Raw genomic sequence first — 21,332 nt, 5'->3', positions numbered from 1 at the left:
TCACTTTACTCCCCGTGCTGTACAGGCACTAAAAGGCCAAGGTTCGCGTCATCACAGAGCCGGGCTTGTTTGCAAAGACGAAGCGACTGTGACGATTTGTGTAATGAGCCTGATGGTAGTGAAGCAGAACATGAACTGTAAATACGCAGGCGTGGATGCAGACAGGCACGCAGTATAGTACACAGTGCATAGATCCTTGGGGCTGAAAATAGAACATACCGCCCAGCAGAACAGGCGTGCAACACAGATGGAGGGTCTAGCTACTTGCTGTTTATGTCTGAGATCAAACTAAAATATACATAAAGATCGTGACAACCCTGCGTTACCACTCTAAGAGATAATGTAAAGGCTGTTATGAGAGGCTACTAAAAAATTAACAGAGAAGGCACACAGAGCTTGTTTATTTGTCGACATGTTACTCACTGTTGTTGCCTGAGAGAAGAAGGAAATATTAAGTGACCAATTACTGCAGCAACCACTGTGAATATAACAGCACACTCTTCATCAAAACGCAGCAGGAGACCCAAATCTGTCAGAGGTTTGATGAGGGAGAGTGCAGTGGTGGATTCTGGGCTATTTGGAGATTACGCACAGTGATATACTGGGCCTCATCTCATGAACATTCTTGTCCGAGTCTTATTTTTGTTCAAACATCGACTTCAAAGTCTGCGACACGTTATTATGCTTTCTAAAAATCATTATTTATTTATTTTGGACTGCTATGTCTTTTATCTGAGAGGCTTTCAAGTTTGTAAAGGCATGAGCTCGACATAACAATTCTCTCTCTCTCTCTCTCTCTGCAGCATAACTTTATTTTTAGGCCTGTTATTTTAGGTATTCACATAACCTTTTTCTCTCATAAAGATGACAGTAGTCGTTTGATATTAAGCACCCTCTGTGCCTCATTATTAGGTTTGTGTTATACTCAGAACACATAAGTACACTCTCTGTTGCTGGCCCCGAATCCATGTTTTGAGTCACAAGTACAGTTTAGAAATGAGATTCCCACTTCACACATGGAATGAGTGTGCATGAGCAAAATGCATCTCATATCTGGGTTTGTTGATGGGCTTGCATCCAAATACTGATCAGTATTCTGCTGCAGCGAGCCCCGTGCCTAATTGATGCTCCCTTTGACTGTCATCATAATGAATTGGGTTTCATTCACTTTTGATGACATGAGAGCTTCACTCAGAAGCCCTTCAGCGATCCATTAGGGTATTAGCCCACGATGGAGACTTAGAGCCGAGACCTAATGATCATCATTGGCACGGAGGACGGAATTGTGTGCAGCGCAATTGTCAGAGAGTTAAGAGTGGCAGCCTGAGGCCGTGAAGTGGACTATTGCTGAATGTGTAGTGCAGCATGTGTGCTACAGGTGGAGTTGTGAATTCAGTTTTACATGGCTGTAAACCACGGCCACACCTTGAAATGGGCCACCGATGGTAAACTGAGTACTAGAAAAGTCAATGATCTGAAATTTAAAACCCAATTCTCAACATTAAGATTGTTTGTACCAGGTGGTTCGTAGTCGTAAGCTAGGCTAATTCTCGAGTTTCGGTGAAGACAGCTGATCGTGAGCAGAGATGAGGGCGGTAAATGTGATTGTTGTAACTTATAGAAGAAACACAGGACTTTAAAATGACGACAAAGATCCAAGTATTTATATAATGTGGATTGGTCACGTCTGTCCAAGACCCGATCTAAATGAGGTTTGTATTGGCCATGATACCCATCCAGTGGTTTGGATCAGTGCACTCCTACATACCTTAGAGGTTGCCAGTCTTTTCCAAAGGATGACACATACAGTACATACATATACGGACAAACAGGAACCATGCACATTTGTGACTAGACAAAGAATTGAAATTAAAGGAGAAAAAGGAGAAGCTGACAGAACAGATTATGCAAAATATCTAAATGAATATGGTGTTCAGGTTTTTCCTCACACTACCTACACAACGGAGGCTGTTGTTTTTCTATCGGTGGAACTGAGAAAAATTCACCAAAGAAGTCAACTGTAGGTCAAAATCTGTTTAACTCAATGTTAATATCACTTTAATACTATTCACTGTAAAGAGTTTACTTTTCAGATTCTTGCGAAGAACATGCATCATGTGGAGACCTTTACGAGCCTCCTGTGCCAGCTATAACCTCAGGCTCTGACCTGATTTAATGCTGGGCTGAATGATGCTGATTTGAATTTGATTTGTTGTATTTAATACTGACAGGCGAGGAGGAAATTCAATTTCGTTCATTTTGTTTTATTGCCCTGAAAAGCTTTTACAAAAGGTCCTTAATGACTTTTATAACAAAACCTGGTGAGTCGAGATAAAAGGGCAAGCTGATTCACAGGTCTTCCTCTTCAGTTATTTGAAATTATCTAAATAGTCATAATTATACTTAAAGTAGCAAGTAAAGTTTAAAGAAGTCATTTAGTAACATGTTACACAACGACCTATCTTTAAGGGTCATTGTCTAAGATGTTACCTGATTTTTTCCTTTTTTTAAGCTATTAACAAAACAGAGAAGGCACTGGCCGTTCCATTATAAGCTGAAGAGGCACTGTCAGAGTAATAACTGTGTATTCATTTGTGTGGTAACACTCCCAGCTCAGAGCTGCAAAACGCAACATAAATTTGACTGATGAACAGAGCTTCTTCTCTGGTTTATATGATCACTCGTCTGAATACATTTTTCCAGATCAAATATTCTAAAAAAGGCCAGAGGCAGAAGCGTGTTTTGGTCTGGCGGACTGACGTTGCTCGGGAGACTGTACCATGTAAGATATGGGAACACAGTAACATGTAATAATGTGAATATAATGATAATTAGCACCCACAATGTAGTGTACAGGAAATGAATACAGTCGTCCTAAAAAAAAAAAAGAAAGAGCGAGCCAAGGGAGAATAACACAGCAGGGTTGCCATAGAGCTTGTTGTGGAGAGTTTGGCCAATATGGAAACATAATAGACTCAGCTATTGTGCAGTGCAGCCACCTTGCTGCATGGGTGGTCTGTTTCTGTTTTTGACTTTGTAATGGTTTGTTAGCCTAACACAAGCAGAAGATGGGCGAAAGGCTGTAATCAAACTTACAGCTGCTGCTGGCTCGCTGCGTTTCTACCTGCTGAGAGCTGTCACGTTGATGGAAACCATTCTGCCTCCGTCTTCACTTTGTCTCACACCCTTAATTCATCAACAATTTGGAATGACGAAGGCAGATTGGAAAATAATAGATGTATTTGTCTGTTTATTGATAGCTTCGATAATACCCGGTACTAGAACTGGCAGCACAGACTTTGAGTTGGTATTTTTTCAGAGGGCAATATCGGCAACCATCTGGAAAAAAACACTCTCCCAGAGGTGGTTCCTGACAGATCCGAGCGTTGCTCATTTCACCTCGCTACACTGCTTCAGCCTCATTTCAACTTGAATAAGCAACTCATTTCAAAACTATGGAGGTGACTGGAGAAGAAATCTGATACATTTCCTGAAGTTTTAACCACACAGAAACAGTGAAAGGGGAGATTATATAACATGTCAAAACTCTGGGGTGATTTGTCTCATCAAGTAGCTGATAGGAGGAAGTCTATTCTTGACCAAATGGGAATTTAACAGGGCAATTCTTTCTTCAGTAATTTTTGCCTGCCAGTAAATATATGCATGCAGCGAGGGAAAGAGAGAGAGACAGCTAATGAGACAGCTACTGGAGTCTAATAAGTTGAATTCATTATACAATCAAGGTCTCTGAGTCAGTTGGGGGATGAACACTTCTCGTCTAATATAATGCAGAGCCATGAAGTGATCCATGTGATGCAGTATGAATGAATCCTGCTCTCTTGTTGCTGCAGGTGTCTTTGCAAGAGACTGGATACTCAAGGTTACTGATTAAACCTTTATCAGATAACAACACGAGTGCTCAGCTTCTGTCTCTCTTTAACAACACTGAGGTTAATGGTTGATCAGTTGATTAGTTCGCAGGAAATGAATCCACAGCAATTAGATCAATGCAAAGATTAACTGTTTTCCTTTGTTTAATATCATTGAAGTTGCATATCCTTAGCTGATGAGGTCCATTTCATACCTGCTCTGGAGCTTTCAATTGTATCACATGATTTTTCTCAGCACATGACGTTTGTTTAGTGGTTGATCAGTGATCAGTTAAATGATTAGTACTTAAGAACTGTTCACCATTGTTGACCTAAAAGTTGAGAAGTTTGTTCTTGACCTTGGAAGCTGACTAAGCAATCTCATTACAAGGTCCATTTAGTAGCTTCACTGGATGTTTCTGCTGATCATACAGGACTTGAAAGGATTTGCAAATGTCACTTTGGGTTTTTAGAAAACTGCACTGGCCATTTGTCACAGTTTTCTGACACTTTATAGACCAAACGATTCATCAATTAATCCAAAATGTAGTCGACAAAATCGATAATGTAAATGTTACTTTTGATTTGAACTTGCAGTCCCTTAGCAGCATCTCTACTATTCAGATTTTTCCTTTGATCAAGCCAATCCGGGGGCTGGATGGTGTTGAGTTTGACTGCCAAATGTCACACAGATGCATTAGCTTTCGCAGTTAAGTCACTTTCAAGGCCACAAAGAAGCCTTCAAGGAATTGTTCCACAGCAGCTCCCAACACTTGCGGTTCCACCAAGGATTGAGCTGCCTGCAGGCTACACACAGGCCTCATCTGTCAACGCATCAGTGCTTTGGCACCCATATTCAGTTTTCTTTGGTAGCAGGACTGTGACTCATGCAGAATAACTGGACTTGTTTTGGCTCCAGGCTTTGGGAGACATATCCCGTGGACTACTTGGTGACTGTGATGCAGACAGACGCGACAGTATCTCCCAGACACAAGCAGCATTGTTTGTTTGGATATGCTTTAACACCCCACTCTGGGCTCAGTTGGTTTCTCTTGGAAATGTTCCCCATCATCTGACCCTGGATTTAAAATAGCTTCCACCAGCAGACAAATAGCCTTCTGGGAATTTCAAAAATGAAGAAAGAGAAAATCATGACATGGGACAGTAATGCATGACAAAAACTGCAGCTGAAAAAACACAGCAGCTAGATAATCTTTGTTGTCTCCCCTATGGCATGCATAAATATTCTAGGTTTACAGACCTCCATGGTTGTGAGGCAACACTACATCAAAAGCTGGCTCCCAAAAACACAATAGTCTGTGTGATCCAACATTAATCTTGCACTATTAAACCATAATAAACCAACCTTAAATAGTGAAAACATCAATCTGAGGTAATAGTTTGTGTTTGGTTACACACTTTGCCCAGCAAAGAAATGTAGGATAAGAAATCCTACAGCCTAGACTTCAAAATTTGTATTTCTTCAAAGGGGTTTTTGCCCTTTAATTTTTTCCATATTGGCAAAAGATGGCTTAACATACTACAAGGAGTTTTGATCTGGTTATGAAACGGTCTCAATTTAATAACGATCCCTCTATATAACTTACAGAAGCAAGCAAGAAACTCCGTGAGACGATTTGCTTTTATCCATTTTCAGCAGCAAACTGAGCAGACCAGAGGGCCTGAGCGAGCACACTGAAGAGTGACACACGTCAGGCAGGATTATTTACGCACGCTCACCTCTGCCTCTGGGTTAAATTGCCAGGAACAATGACACATATTGCGCAGAAACTGAGAAACAACCATTTGATCTGAATTACTAGGAGTTTAACTGGAGAAATAACCGATTGGGAGCACAGTCGAAGAAAGGGTTAAAATAAGGAGACTCTCGTGAAAATCTGAAGTGTTAGCAGGTATGTCACAGCCTGCTCTACAGTCTGGTGGTACGGCACTACAATAAAGTTTACAAATAGATACATTACCTCATCGCTAGCCATCCTGCAGCTGTGTTTAAAAAAGCATAAATAGTTTCACTCACTTTCAGAACAACTGCACGTGCTAGCCAGATTAAGATCTTATATACATGGTGGTGGATATCATACCGCTTTTCTCCACAGGGGCCTTCTAAGCTGCTTTAAGAAATAAACATTTTTGGTTTAAAAGTTGATTGTCTTTTTTTGCCTTCCGTTTGGCTGCTAGCAAGAGTGCTATCTTACAGGGAGGGCTGCAGGCATTCCTACAACAAAGGACAATTAAACTACAAATGTATATGAAATAAACCTTAACTATAATCTAATTGAGAAAAAATATGCATCTGTAGGACACACAACTTACTACATATGTCACTGGAAGACCCTGTTCCTATGTATGTTACCCACACTGCCTGAAAACATTAATAGAAACAAAGCTAGGAGAAAAAAATCCTACTCAGCACTGACTTTTACGAGTGTGTCAGATCCAAAAGTAGCACACTGAATGAGAATGGTGTCAGTTTGCCCCCAGATAACCTCACTGAACAAAAGTCTGCTTTAAGATGTTTAACACTCCAGACCGAACCCCATGCAACTTTGTCTACAAATAGTCAAGATAGATACACTGCAAAGACCTGGAGAGCTCTCACACACCTCGAGGTCTCAGAAGTCACAGAGGGCAGCGGTCACAAGACGACCTCCCACTGTACTGCCAAGAATACCTCAGATGAGAACGGATAATGCTCCACACTGCTCCACATCCAAACGCTAATGGTGTTTTGGCAGCCGGTTTATATGGCCTGTTAGAAAAGCCTTAAAATGCAAGGAACCATTTGTGGGCTGTTCCAGCAGTCATTATGGGAAGTGTTGGTCGACTGGCCATCGTAGTGGGATTGCACCTCATTAATGAGGCTGTCCTGCTTTTGACCCACGGAGAGTGAACTCACCTCGGCTTGCATGAGTTTGGCGGCTTTCTGTGAATAATAACTTCCTTGTTATGTCCTGAAATGCTCCCTCAATGCCACTGAGTTCAACTCTAATATTATAACTTTGTGCTGAATGCTATTGAGCCAATTTCTGTGACTGTGGATGATTTTTTTTCTATTATCAGAATGAACACTAGCAGAGTTACCTGCTGCTATTCACTGATAATACGTGTACGTGATTATCGTGCCTATTTAAGTTATTAGTCATTATCGGAAAGAGGGATTACAGTGAGCCATTATATTACATGGTGAATCAAAAATTACAGTCATCTGAGACCATAATGACTCATGGATGTCTATACATAGCACATTATTTCTCTCAGCAGTGAGTACATACATGTGTTGATGCTACAATAACAGATGTTCACACACACACACACACACACACACACACACACACACACACACACACACACACACACACACACACACACACACACAGCAGTTCAGTTTACACACCCCGCAATGTCGTTTTTCTGATGTAGCTGACTTAAGAAACAAAAGCCCAATCACCCACAGACACACAGCTTTTATCCACATTCACGCTTTACCAGTCTTGTAACGACGACACAGTGTGTTCTGTTTTAATGATCAGGTCCACTACCAGTGAAAAGATTGTTTTCAGTGAGGACGACAAACCCCTGAGATTTGCTGGCTCAGAGGCCCAATCTGTACTTACACTCTAGTAGTCCCTTTCAGAAGAGGATGTATTGTGTGAGCCTTTGATACTAGAAAATAATGAACAAGCGGAGGTTATATACGCATTTTAAAGCTGTAAATGGTTGCTGTTTGTAAATTGTAAACTTTAAAAAACAGTACTTCCATCTTAAAGTTCAAATCCTTCAGGACATTATGTGAATATGCCTTAAATAACAGAAGTTGATGTAAGAAAATAATCTCAACTCAAATGTCTACTGAGTAGTTTTTTGAGCTTTTAACTATAATAAACAGTTAAAGTTGGCTCAAAATGACCCGTACTTAGATCAGGTGGGCCTTAAAATGGAGCTCCAGATCAATGTTTTTGATAACAACAGTAAATGAGCAATCCAAATTCCCGACAACCTTAGTTTCTGTTCTATCTTTTCTGGCTAACAATAATTCATGTAATCGGAAAAATATGTCACAAGGAAACCTGGCTGATGTTGGTGATGTGACATTAGGCTATCTCCTATTGATGTAATGTTAGCTGACTGGTATACGTTACCTAGTTAGTTAGCTAGAGTTTTGCTTACACTAGGTAACCTAAATTGTGACTATGCAGTACAATGTGATGTGTCTGTGAAGATCATGGCATCAATATAATGTGACATTCAATGGTAGTGGCACCCTTGAACAAACGTTAGTGTCGTTGGTGACTTCACAGCCTATTCCACCCCTTACATCAGTTTTGGCAACAGAAGAAACACAAAGACTTCCGTCCCCCAGCAACATCTTTTAACCATAGCACATATCATTTTAACAGAAAATGAGAAAGTTGACGGAGGAACATCCGGATCCCGAGCTTGCTCAACTCTAACTGGAACACAGAGGGAAAGGGAAGGGACAGTTATTTGAAGAAAGTTATTTATAAACTCAAATGAATAAACTTCAGTCAGCTACCCAATGAGGATTTGCCTTCATCATGATTACAGATAATGACACATTTTACACGGATGATACATATTCTCGTAAAGAATATGTCATCTGTAACATATACTCAGCCGAGTACTCACTTAACCTTTTGGTCCGGCCTGCAACTTTGCTGTTTTAGTTCACTGTTTGTTTTTTTTTGCTGCAGCAGGCAGCTGTTTCCAGTGAAAAAGCTCTAAAAGCCCTCTGTACATTACCTGCTCAGCACCAAACAGCAGACAGAATGAGTTAGCGACTGGCTTGTGACCATAGATGAGCACTTAGCAGAGCCAGATATTTCCCTCAGGAGGAAAAAGACCAAAAAACAAGAGCTAAAACGACTGAATATTGTGCTCAGGACATTTTTTCATTTATATACTGTTCCTGAAGATCAGGAAATAAACGTCTATGCTCAGAAAGCCTTTTCCATTGATGATCCATCCAGGAAAACTGCCAAACAGACAACATGTCTGAGTTTGACACAAAACAAAGATATTTAAATCAATTTATAACAAGAATAAAGCAAGCACCTTAAAAGATGATCCAGAGGCTGCGTGTCCAGTTCTTCCTTCAGTCCTTCACTTGCCACTTCTTGTTGACACTGTACAGTAGATGCATTTAAGCCGTTACCTCGACATGCACCTTTTTATCTGGTGATAAAAGCTTTTGTGCTACGTTGCAAAGCTGAGTCAAAGTGACAGAAGCGCCGCTGCACCTCCGGCTCTATAATTTACAGCCAGTGTCCGACATCGCCGTTTAACCCTTCGTCCACCCCCCGTGCATCTCTGCTGTCACTTATTGGCTCTATCACCACAACACCTCAGCAGGACAGGTCGGTCAGACGTATGGCTTTATATGGAAGTTGTTGAGAGTAGAACATTTCAATAAGTCTTCTCTGCTATGGGTTTGCAGGCACAAAGCTTTTTTAGAGATTCTACGGATGTTATCCTGCCTTTTTTATACTATCGGTAGATTAAGGGTTTATACGCTAGATCTTTTCTTCTAGTCCCTTACATACAGAACTGTTCTGTCATCCATTGTATTTGTGAGTTGAAGCACCTGATACCTTCTGGTAAGATTTTTAAAAGTATAGTTATTATAAAAACACTCAGATCTTAAGGTTATCTCCAGTAGTAGAATTAAACTATTTACTTGGGTATTTGCATTTTCTCCTTCTTTATACTTCTACCCCTTTATGATTCAAAAGGACATGATAACAGCCAAGTTAAAGACTTATGACCTGGCTTGAGACATGATGGCTGAATGACTTGTCTGTGTTCGTTTTACCTTTTCAGTTTAGTTGTTTGTATTCTGGCATTCAGTTTTTCATTTTTTTTTTTTCATTCTTAATATTTTTTGATTGAGAAAAAATTAAGAAAGCTTTTCATAAAGTTTCTTGTTTGATTACATTTGTTTCACTGAATAAATCAATTCAATTCTTTGTCATACTTTTTGAACAGGTTAGTAAAAGATACACAAAGACCTGGTACTACAGGTAAGACTGAAGTTTCTTTCTTCTTACTTATACAGTACATACAAGCCTCATGTATACCTTGAAATTAAAGTATACTGCAGGGCTCAGCAGTATATACAGTATACGATATGTATCTTGTTTTTTTGAAATCTTCTCAAAAAGACTTAATAAAAAATGATAGGACTAGGAGACAAAATCAAAGATCACGATTTTTTTTTTTCAAATACAAGATATAAAGATATAATAATGATATATATATATATATATATACATATATATATATATATATATATATATATATATATATATAATGATAATCATCACTAATGTGAATATAATGGATAATTGGGTAAAGGCAAGTATAAGACCAAGTAGAACAGTCTGGTAAGTTTTGAAAATTAAATCACTGTAGTGCAGCCTTTAAAACCTTAAAAATATGAAAAATAAGATGTGACATACAAACAAGCATGTTTATCATTACAAATGTCCACTTGTTACTACTCACACATGACATCGATCTATGAGGTGATGTAACAAGTTAACTGAAGGTTAAACACAAGTGGAAAAGGAGGCCGCGGGGATTAGCTGCTTTGGTCACAGGTCACATGCCGGTACACCAAATAATGAGAATTGAGTCGGGTCAATGAGAAAACAGTGGGGTCATGCATAAAGGTTTAAATGTCAATATGTCAATATTATGGTTATGCTCTGTGCATGTTCTCTCTTTCAAGATCACCCTTGGGATAAGACCCCTGACCTTCCCTCCCCAATTAAGGTTGTGGAGAAGGTGATTATATCGGAAGAATACAGTATACAGATAGAGAGCACATTATTCATGCAGGCGAATGAACAATAAGCATAGATACTCATTTGCATAATGAGTCCACTCCAGTAAATATTTGCCAAACCTCTGATTTCCCTAAAGTATTCTTTTTTTTCCTCTCATGAATGATCATTCATGCGTGATTTTAACTCTTTCAGCTGGGTCGATGCGACAAGATCTGCAAATGAATCGATGTAGTTTTTCCTCACGTTTGTGTTGTCCACACGTACACATAAACACAAAGCAAACAGTGCATTAATATTCATAACTGCCACTGGGTGAACCTGTGTCTGAAATTCAACAGCTTGTTCCCGATTTGATTCTTCCTTCAGCCTCACATTTCAGCAGCTGCACAAAAGGAGGTAATGGCAATGAAAACACCTCTCACCATCATCGGAAAATATAAACAGCAACAAAGCTCAAAGCAACGTACATACATACTGTATAAACATTAAAGAGAAGGCCGATAATAAATGCACTCCTCACTTACTGACATTTAGATATGCTGAAAACATTTAATGGGCTGTTTTAGAAGAGAGTAGAAAGTGCTGCAGTGTTTGTGTGTTGACTTGGGTGGCTGTTAAAAACAGAAGTGTTACAGTTCGCCCAAAGGGGTCGGGATGCATAGTTACCACGAGAGCGGGCTACTGATATTAGCATTGACAGTATAATGGGACAAAGTGCTAGCTGGCTTTCTGCCTCTGGCATCTAATGGTTACAGCACTGAAGTACACGGAGGCCACATGGAGGGAGAGCGAGCCCTTACAGCTGATGAATAGAGACAGAGTGTGTGTGTGTGTGCGTGTGTGTGTGTGAGAAAGAGAGAGAGAGATTCGCTCTACAGGCCTCTGCTCGACTATCATCTGTTCAGGGGAATCTGATATGGAGGAGAAGGCGGCATCAAAAGGCACCTGCTTCTATCAGCCTCTATCTCGTTACTTTCTTCCTCGCTCGCTCATGCACATACACATAATATGGCCATGCACACTCTCACACGCACACTTACACACTTACAGTATATTCTCAGCCACACAGCTGTAAATATATGCATACTGTACACACTCTTGCTTTCTTTCTAACTAGCACACAGACACACATGCATGTGGAGATCAAAACAAATTAAAGCACACATAAAAAACCCACACAGCGACTGTACACCCACTTGTACGCGCACACCCAAGCACACACACACACACACACACACACACACACACACACACACACACTCACACAGAGCCGGGGGCAGGGGAACTCGGTGTGAACCCTCGGGAGAGAGATGTCATGATGACAGACAGGCCAAATGAAAATGAATGCAGAGTTTTCTGCACCGCAGATCGGAAAACAAGACCCTTCTGCGCACACTGAGTGACTGCATGCTGCTGTTTATTTTGGGTTAGAGAATGTAATTATTTGGCTGCCGTTGCTGCTGTTGGTGTTATTAATGAGTTATACTCTCAGTTGGAAACTGTTCAATATGATATGTGGCGGGGGGTAAATGTGGGATGAGCACTCAGAAAGTCAGATAAAAAGCCTTCGTTCAGCTCACATTCAAATAGATGTATCTCTGTGCCGCACTTTTTTGTTTTGAACTGTGTTGAATCGCTGTTTCAAAGTACAACTCAAGGATAATACTCCAAAGAGCAGGCAACCTTACACTGAACATTAGAATAAATATTTCAGGGTCTTCAGGGGCTTTCACACTGGCAGTTTATTCTGAATCATGTATCAACATTCATGTATTTTATATAATGAAAACTTGCTCTGAGCTCAGGGCCAAAACTTAAGATTGTACTCAGGTCTACCTGACTTAGCTGGTAGCTGGTCAGTTCAAGTTAAACTTCCGTATGGCTGGCCAGCCGTCAGAACACAGTAGAAGAAAATTCTTGTACTCGTGTCACGGTAACATCATTAGTCGCATTCTTACATTATATGCAGAGAAACAGGCATCGACAAAATGCCTTATGGTTAATTATGTGACATTCAAGTCAGCTAAGTGCCATGTGATGATTAGTGCTGAAAGTTGATGAATCGATTAGTTGATTGTCAGAAAATGAATCTGCAAAGATTTAGTGATTGATTGGCATTTATCAAACGACACTCATTTTCCAGCTGTCAGGACTTGCTGGTTTCTCCTGTTTTATGACGACGGGTAACTGAGTAGCTTTAGGTTTATGACTTTTTCGGCTGGATTAACAAGCAAACTTGAAAAATTGTGACAGACGTTTGGAACATTTTTTGAACTAAACAAAGAATAGATTTAAGGTTTTTTTTTTTATCTTAATCTTTTACACATTTTGTGGCTTGCACACGCAGCTGTTACTTCAGCTGGGCTCATGTTGCCACATCCACCTGTTGATTGCTCTCCATTTAACCTATGAAGGTCAAACAGGTGCAGACGTGGTTTGCAGCTGCACTGTGATAAGAGAAGCATTATGCAACGGCAGTAAAAGTCTAAAGCAAACAAGCTGAGTAAAGAGTTTTAGGGAGGGGGGGCAATCAAACTTGGCCGATCAAAATCAAACAAATCCAGAATCAAAACAGCCTCGTGGTATCTGTCAATGGCATCTGCTACTTCTACACTTCCCTTTTTTGTTTGTTTATTTAGCAGCTGTGCAATGCATTCTGGTAGCGCTGCATTGAGTTCTCTGAAACGGGGCTTCATGCAATTGCACAAAGTTAAGGTCTTAGGGGCCTAACCCTACTGTAACTTCCCCCAAAAATGAAAATTAAGTCATTATCTACTATGCAGAGTAAGTAGATTTGGAGAGACGTTAACACCCTTTTTAAAGTCAAAATATTCACTGTGGCTGCTGAGCTAAAAGCATTAGTACGCAATGTGGTTGTGGTTGTAAATAACATCTTTTCAAATAAACTTGGGATCTCAGGGCTTCCAGGAGAATGCTGTGACGCTCCATAAATGTTTTGTGGACTATGGTATATAATGACAGAATGTTCATTTCTGGGTGAACTTATGCTTTAAGCAACTTATACAAATCAGGTGGTGACACACGATATATGTATTCGTTTTAGATTTCAGAGTTTGGGAGGCAAAAGGAAGATGTTTACATAGGAGTAATTACGTAGTTAAAAATAAAATGCTTGTTGATACTGTCGTGTAGTTAAGCTTCCAGTAGTTTTCTATTCTTCCTAGGAGCTCATGCAGATTTAGTAGGATGGCAGTGTCCAAAGGGTAATTAGATTTCTGTCAGGGTATGACTCAGTCCTTTACACTGGAGACATTTAGGAAAATACAGTTTCAGCTGACAAAATGTTCAATTCCCAGTCAGAAATTGTCTCCTGTTTGTGTGTGATAAACTGTGGACACACTTCAGTATCACCATGAAACACAGTTTCAGTTTGTGCTCCCTCCTAAATAACCCAGTCTGCCTGCACTCTGATATGTCCAGATATATGGCTGGATTAGGCTTGCAGTGATGATAGCTGAACAGAAAATGCCGCTTGGTATAGCCGCAAGTTTTCTTGCCTCATCTGGACCGTGATAAGAACCACCATCCGTGAGATGACGATAGCACAGTCGTATTAATTTTAGCTCCGCGCCTCTTGACTTTTATGTTTGAGATTCAGGCACAGAAAACTCTTCCTCTGCCAAAAGATTGTCTGCATCTGGTGCCGCCAGCTCCTCTGCAGTTTGACACTGGTTTGATCATCTGTTCTGAATTTGAAATGCTCCTCACTCAAAATGTTCACCTTGAGGGCTTCTGCCAAGACACTGGTCACGATGTGTCTCCCTGCTCCTCCTTCCCTGGCAGGAGTGTGAATGTGTGTGTGTGTGTGTGTGTTTGTGCGTGTGTGTGCATATGCCTGGGGTGAATGTGAGTGTGCATACTGTATGTATGAGTTAATGTGTGCACCAAGCTGACATTAACACCCTCTCAATGTCAATGACTCCTCCTAGTCGGGAAAGTCGGTGAGCCACTGATGGACTCAGGATAACAGTCCCTGTGTGGCAGCAGTGTGGCTGAGTGCGTGTGTGTGTGTGTGTGTGTATGTCTGAGACAAGGTGACACAGGAAACAGTCTTGCTGATGACTGATGGTCAGACTCAACTGTTCTCCCCTCACTTATGTTCGGTCACTCCTGTGGAGGTGATCGTATGACAAAAACACACACAGTCCAGACTAAACACAAAGCGAGGACGGTCACTGCGCTAATCTGCTGCTGAATGACCCTTTTTAAAAGCGAATAGTATAAACACATCCTGCTGAATGTGAATCAACACTTGGCTGTCACTGAAATGAATGGACAGTAAGGCTTAGGCTTATGCAATATCTCTCCTTCTGTGTCAAAACACAGACAGTTCAGAGTGACTGCACCATGCGCCTCCACCTGTGTTTACACTGAGAACATGATAGTCTCTGTTCTCCGTCCCTTTCTTTAATACAGTTTTAATCAAACTACCCCAACCCTCCACCCAACAGTGAATCTTTAAAAGACATCGACACTAGTAGAGCTGCAATTTAAATGATGACCTCAAAATTATTAAGTGAACTGCCGACAATTTTTATTTTATTTTTTAAAGTCAAAATTCCCTGATTCCAGCTTGTTCTTCTTTACTCCTCTATTACAGTAAATTGAATGTTTTTGGGCTGTGGACAAAACAAGAAACTGGAGGGCGTCATCTTGGGCTTTGGAAAACATGAAACGACTGATCGAGAAAATAATCAACAGACTAAACGACACTCATCAGCCTGCGTCAGAGGCCTTTGTCACCAGGAGCCAAAGGCCAACCTTGCTGTCTCCAGGCACACTTATATTCTCCAGGATGAAAAATGGCTGCGAGAAGCCTTTGTGAGAAATAGTGAACACAATAGGTCTTCATTGGTTTCACGGAGAATTTTTCCAATCACATCCTGAACATAAATACAGCCTGAACAAAGGCAGAGTCCTTGGGGAGCTCATTTACTGTATAAATTACACAACTACTCACCCATTCATTACAGAAATTGCACAATGGTTCATCCAGGCATCACAATATTTCAAAGGGTTCATGATGTTTATATTAATTTTCCTATTCTCTGACTGTCTGACGAGTTCAAAGTGTGAATAATTTTATCCACTTGTTGTTACGGAACGTGAAGACTCACCTAGGAGACCTTCTACCTCCCAATATTCACCAGAGACGTATTATCCCTGTGCATGCATGAACACACATGCAGCCGCACACTAACACACTTTCTACGCACATGTGCTTGCAGTACACACACTCGAATAATGTTCACTGTCATGCAAAATCATAAAAGCACCCAACTGCTGCCCCAGGGCCAGTTTTCGCGCAGACACACAGGCGAGAGCGGGGTTTTTCTGAGGAGCAGGTTTTTGTGTCACTGAACAAAGGGAATCTCCTTCCTCCTCTCTCCCCTAAATCCTATCATGTGCCACCATTCGTCTCCCACACGCCTGTTTCCAAGTTACCGGCAGCGTCGGCTGCCAATCTCGCTTAATTGCCTCCTGTGTAAAGTGACGGCTGTGGAGCGCAGATGAGAGCGAGCTGTCCTCGCCTTTTCCTGCAGCTCACTCACTGCTACCTCACCAAAGCATAGAGACTCCACCTGAGAAGCGTACTGTACACCTTTGGGAAATTACACAGTTGTTTTGACCTAGTGGGAAACTTGGAAAGTAACAAACCTAGAGGCTTGCTGTGTGAGAAATAAAAAATATCTAGGGGACTGTTAATTTTGAGAGAGAAACTGTTCAATTTAGAAAACTGCTCTGTGAGGACATTTCATTTAAGCCTTAAAAGACACTAATGGATGGAAAGCACATGAATATGAAATGCTTTGAATAGGAAATGTCTTAGAGCTTACAAAGTAAAGAACAGAAGGTAAAACAACAACAGCAGACGGCGTTTGTTTTAACGATAAGCAGCTTTTCTCTACTAACCTTTTCTTTTCGCTCACTCCTGGTGTGCAGAATTCACCACCCTGTTGCTCCTTGTTTCCTCTTCCTTTGTTGTGTCTTCCTCACAAATAGATCCTCCTCATCCTCGGGACCGGGGCTGGAATTAACAGCTCATGAGGAAAGCCAGGCGGAAGAGAAAGAAAACACACCAGAGAAGAAAAGAAACACACTCTTCTCGCCCCTAAGTCCTCCTTGGCAGTGTATCCCCATCCGTCAGAGCACAGCGACTGAGTGTGAGAGAGAGAGAGAGGGGAAGAGAGAGATGAAATGATACTGAGTAAGTGGGCGAGTGAGAGAGAAAGTGAGGGAGGGAGGGAGGGAGGGAGGGAGAGAGAGCTTGTGTGTATGCACTGGAGGGTGATCCTCTGTACTGTATGAGCTCCTGTTTATCTCTCTGTCTGTCTCCTCTGCATAAATTCCTTCCCGACAGAAGCCACGAGGTCAGTTGCTTTTACAGTAACGAGTCTTGGTTTCCTCTTGAGGAAAAGACTTCCTGTTAGCTCTCCGCTCAACTTCCTTCATGAGTGAAATCCCTCTGCATTTATGCCTTTTAAAACCCTCTCTCTCAAGCTTTCTCTCGCTCCCTCTCGAACACAATCTCAGTCTATATTTCCCCTCTCTTACTTTATTAATATCCTAGTGACAGTTAATCTAATGTCCTGTCTCCCAGCACCGCCTGTCCAGAGGTTAGGTCCCCTGTCGAGGAATGTGCTGCAATTTAATTTACAATAAACAAAAACAAACACGCAAACAAGCAAACAGAGGAGGGGATACAGTACAGCTGCAGTTTGCATGCATAAGGAATACGAATGCACAATAAACTGATGTACCGTATGAAGAGAAAACTAGGTGGTTTGTACACATGGGGGAATCAAAATTGCATTAATGCAGCGCATGACACAACCGCATCATCAGATACTGCTCTGCCCTGAGAGTCCTTGGTCAATGAGAGCAAAATGAAATTTGGGAAAAGTACCATCAATGCAATGGTAATGATTATAAAATAATATAATTGAGAAAATAAGAGATTCTATTAATTGAAAAGCCCTGCGTAACACAGCAAAAATACAAACAAACTGAATGATTAGTTAACTGGGTAGCCAATTTCCAGAATACTGGTTGATCATGCAAAAATGCCAATTTTTTTCAATCGTCAGCTTCTCAAATGGACTTGGTGTTTTTCTGTATAACTGGAAACTGAATAGCTTTAAAAAAGTTTTCTGCAAAAACAAGCTCGTAGAAGACGTCACTTTGAAATGTGGGAAGTTGTGGTCTACAATTTTCACGGTGGATGTGCCCAAACTTTTTCCCTGAAGGGCCAAAACTGGTACTTGATATTTGACCAAGGGCTAAAAGCAAGCATCTATGCCTTTTGTTGTGTACTGTTAAGATGCAAACTGGTACATTTTCTTAGTTGAATCTAAAAATGATTTTTTTCTTTTATTATTTAGGAACAGCTGACACAAATGGCAGGATAATCATTCTAGGTTGCTTTTTTTTCATTTGCCTCTCAGGGCTTCCGTAGTACAACGATCACAAGTTCCCTTAAGTAACTCACTTCCTGCACTGTGTCACTCAGATCATGAAAAAAATATGGCAAAAGTAAAACAGCACGAGCAGCAATTCATGTTATAATTTTTTAATAACATTTATTTTCTGCTGGAAACATCTTGTGGACCGAAACAATCCTTACATTGGGCCAACTTTGGCAACTTTCAAGGAAAATGGAGCACGACTGATACTGAATTTTTGGGGCCAAAGCAGATACCGCTATTTTGGACGATATTCTTTTATGTATATAAACATAGAATATATATGTAAGCACACATTTTTTGCAATTTCCGTCAAATGTAGTTATCAGTACACTGGTGGGAACTGTTGGTTTTGTAACATTTAAAGGTGTTAAGACAAACAAGTATTGTCACCGGTGACTTGGTCTTGCAAGTGTCAGCACAGCCTGTGTGTATGAAACATGGCGTATCTGTGATACTCTGCCGTCCTTCTCTGCTCTGATGATTCCTGATGTGACATGGCAGCCACAGTGCCTAAGTGTCTCCCCTGAGTACAGTGCATACTTGGGTCAATATGCACATGAAGCAGTGGATCAATCAGGTCACTCACATCACTGAAAGGTGATTCAGGGTCCACCCTGGCAGCTTCGTCAGTTATGTTGATAAAGTGCCAGAATGTAATGAATCACGCGGACAGCCAACGCACACAGCAGGCAGAGTGACAGAAATCCTCTGTCACACCGCAGATGAAGTGATAAAGAATCTCTCTGGTGCAGGTAAATGCAGGGTATGAACATATGGCCATGTCATCTTGACACTGCATGTTCGCCCACCAAGAGGTATTCCCGTGGAGCACTGTTGGTACTGTGCTGTCTCGGCCAGCGGGTGATGCTCCAGGACACATGCAGCAGGAGGAGGGAGCTCTGATGAACGCCAGTTTCTGTCAAAGGGAGGATTGGCCAACAGGGAGGCTTCAGGCAGGTTGTGTGGGGAATGGGCTGTATGATGTTCAGCCAGGAGGAAGTATGCACAGGAGCGATATAATGTATCCTCAGAGTGTGTGTTTGTGTCTGCGTGTGTGTGTGTGTTTGGAGGATGTAACTGAAACCACTCAATGATAGTCATTTCCGACCCAGCACCCTCTTCCACATGCCATCTTGTGCTTCATTCTCCTTTTGTGACCAACATAGCCCAGCAGAATAAAATGTTGGCAGTCAACTTTTCTGCAAACCATGGATCCGTTCATATTTGTACATGTCATAGGCTTATGTGCCATATTGACTTTTAATTTTAGTGTTAATGACCTGACTGTCACACCAGGAGGTGTTTGGGATGGTGGTGGAGCGAGAGGGTAGACTGTGTTTCAACATTTACAGGTGTGAAACAACTCGATATATTTGACTAGGGACTGTGGCGTTTCAACATTTGTAAGCATCACACCACTGGATAACTTTAAGCAGACCTCGGGACAATTGACGGCCATGTCAACAAAAAACGCATTTTTTTGACGAGAGGTCGGGACATCTCCAGCCATGTTTGTGGCAACCAAAACAAGTATTTTAAGCCAAAACATGATCTTTTCCTGACCCTAACCAAGTGGTTTTTTTTTTGCCTAAACCTAACCAGGTTACAAGTACAGCAGTCTCACAACATGAAATAGAAACTTGAACATAAAGAAACGTAAAGTTTCAACATTTCAGTGGTTTGCAGAAACGTACATTGCTAACATTGCATCTGTACTGCAGTTGATACAAAAACTAGAGTGAAACAATCAATAAACCATAAAAAAAAAAAATAAAAAAAAAAAATTTTGTCAGAGAACAGAGCTGTGATCAGATTCTTGCCAGGATTTCTGTTTTAATATGGCTCACTCACTCACAGTTTCAGATAGTAAATATTACAAGTTTTCCTTACAGTTCTCATGAAATATTGAGTGGCTTGAAATGTACTGGGGAAATTAGGTCATGATAGATGAATGCAAAGCAGGGAAGCTGCGCAACTCGCTCGCTAGCGGCACTTAGTCACAAGATAATGTCTCTGATGACTCTACAACACCAAGTACACTGAAGACTTTAATACTGTAAATACATCAGTCATTTCTGCAGCAGCAGGACACAGGTGAGACCTTCTCCTCCAGGTGAGTGCCCTCCCTGTGGACTGGAGAGTTTGTCAGTGGCTGTCAGTGTTGCGGTGAAGGTTTATATTCATGACAAGCTCCTTGCTTGAATTGTCTTCCCCACAGCTGGGCTCATTAATAATATAAATGACAGTGAGCATGGAAGTGTTCAACACCTCTATCATACCTGTACGTTCTTACAGATGGAATTAAAATGATCTATTCCAGTTCCCTTTTCTGTTTCTGTTCAACGTACCTCTCTCCTCTGAGAGATTCAAATGATAGGAGTTATTCTCTCTAGCGTGACCTTTCCTCCTATTCACCGAGCTCCGGGAGATTTCTTTGAATCTTTTTAGGAGGCTCCATAAATGTAGAGGATCAGCTTACACGGTCCACCATTAAACCTTCAGGGTATTTGATACAGATGTGACTTTCAATCTTCAAAAAATGAGATTTGGGCTTAGCTTTGTATTATATGGTCCAAGTGTAAGGAAATGACTTTTTGAAAAGGGTGGTCTGTATTTCTTTTCGATTTCCCTCCTGCAGCACAGCCCTCTGAGCTGGGTTACCCTCTATTATACTGATGGCTTTAAAATGAGTTTAGGTTCTTATGCAAAATGTAGCCCAGCTATGAATTAGTGTCCTGCAGCTGATGCTGTACAGTCCCATGACAATAAAGTGAGTGAATGTTGTTGTCAAGCTTTTCTCTGGGGCCCTGCTTAAGCGCACTAGATAGAGGTCAGAGGAGGCATGGGGAATTGTGCAAATCCCTGCAAGTCATTGCATGTCCTCTGGTCTTTAGATGGATGCTGCTAATAGAAAGTTGCATCCTGCTGCTTTCTAATGACACAACCAATCATCGTATGTCTCTTTTGGACATTAAGGTGCAGTTTTTGCTTCAGTCAAAAGCAGAGTTTGAATTTTGCACTGGGGGCAGGAAACCAGCACAGTTAACAATTAGAGTTTCAGAACATTTTTAACTGATACTGAATACAGTAATAGAAGACTTGCCATAAAGCCAAACAACAGAAGTGTGTTAAAAGTTTTTATCAATTTG

At 41.0% G+C, this 21,332-nt stretch overlaps 1 protein-coding gene across 10 annotated transcripts in view; it reads right to left on the bottom strand.

Annotated features, from left to right (window-relative positions):
* The window catches only part of shisal1b (shisa like 1b), a gene marked incomplete at its 3' end in the record, with an annotated part of 105,827 nt that overhangs the window by 25,191 nt on the left and 59,304 nt on the right, over positions 1-21,332 (bottom strand). For 9 of the 10 annotated variants that reach the window (XM_084363733.1, XM_084363731.1, XM_084363728.1 and 6 more), the window contains one exon: positions 16,631-16,875. The exons of the other annotated variant lie outside the window; for it this stretch is intronic. The remainder of the gene's footprint in view (positions 1-16,630; positions 16,876-21,332) is intronic. 10 annotated transcript variants of the gene reach the window in all.

This window comes from Pagrus pagrus, assembly GCF_965226575.1.
Source record: "Pagrus pagrus genome assembly, chromosome: 10".
NCBI lineage: Eukaryota > Metazoa > Chordata > Actinopteri > Spariformes > Sparidae > Pagrus > Pagrus pagrus.
Note: the sequence above shows the minus strand (reverse complement) of the source record. Positions and strands in the feature narration are given on the sequence as shown.